This window comes from Elephantulus edwardii, unplaced genomic scaffold (genome assembly GCF_000299155.1).
Source record: "Elephantulus edwardii isolate Elephantulus edwardi_28Jun2011 unplaced genomic scaffold, EleEdw1.0 scaffold00166, whole genome shotgun sequence".
NCBI classification, from domain to species: domain Eukaryota; kingdom Metazoa; phylum Chordata; class Mammalia; order Macroscelidea; family Macroscelididae; genus Elephantulus; species Elephantulus edwardii.
Window position 1 is genome coordinate 5,229,106 of NW_006399916.1, and position 960 is coordinate 5,230,065.

Genomic DNA, 960 nt, shown 5'->3' on the forward strand with positions numbered 1-960 from the left:
TTGGGATGGGAGTGTCAGAGACAGTGCGATCGGCACAGGACAGAGCGGAGTTTAGGGCTGTTGTACATAGGGTCGCTATGAGTCGCAAGCGACTCAATGGCACATAACAACAACAACATTATGGATTGAATTATATCCATTAAAAACTGTGTATATCTCAACTTGGCTAGGCCATGAGTCTCAGGAATACATAGTTATTCTCCACTTAGTGACCTGATGTAATTATCTTATGTGTTATAAACCTTAACCTTCGGGTGCTCCGTGGAGGCAAGGATGATGAAACTTCATCTCACATGCACTGGGCATTATTAGCCTAAAAATCAAAATGGAGATTGAAACATAACTCTGAAGTCCCTATGTCAGGACATTTCCCAGAACCCGAACTCAAAAAATCCTATGTCAGGATATTTCCTGAAACCAGAACTCAAAAATTCCCATATCAGGACCTTTTCCAAAACTAGAAACTTGATGCACTAACGAGCTACTGCAATGTAGTTCATCTCACAACCACCTAAAACACGCTTGCTAAAACCCCATATAAACGCCCCCCAAGCCCAACCCCAGCGTTACTCCCCTTGCTGAGTAGCCCAGTGTACAATAAACTTTGAGAAATATTTCTACCTCATTGTGGTTCTTGGCTTCAATCGGAAACCATTCAGGCATGTTGTGAGGAAGAACCAGTCCTTGGAAAAAGACATCATGCTAGGGAAAGTAGAGGGTCAGAGAAAGAATGACCCTCAGTGAGATGACAGTGACAGTGGGCCTGAACATGGCAGAGATCCTGAGGTCGGGGCAGGATAGAGCAAGGTTCTGATCTGTTGCTCACACGGTCGGAGGAGCCACAGCTCACTCGACAGCACCCAGCTGTCAGTGAGGCCAGATTAGTGCCAAGTAATTCTGAAGAGCAATGGTGTCTCTATGGAGACTAAGGTGCATTTTATACAGGCCATGGTCTTTGCA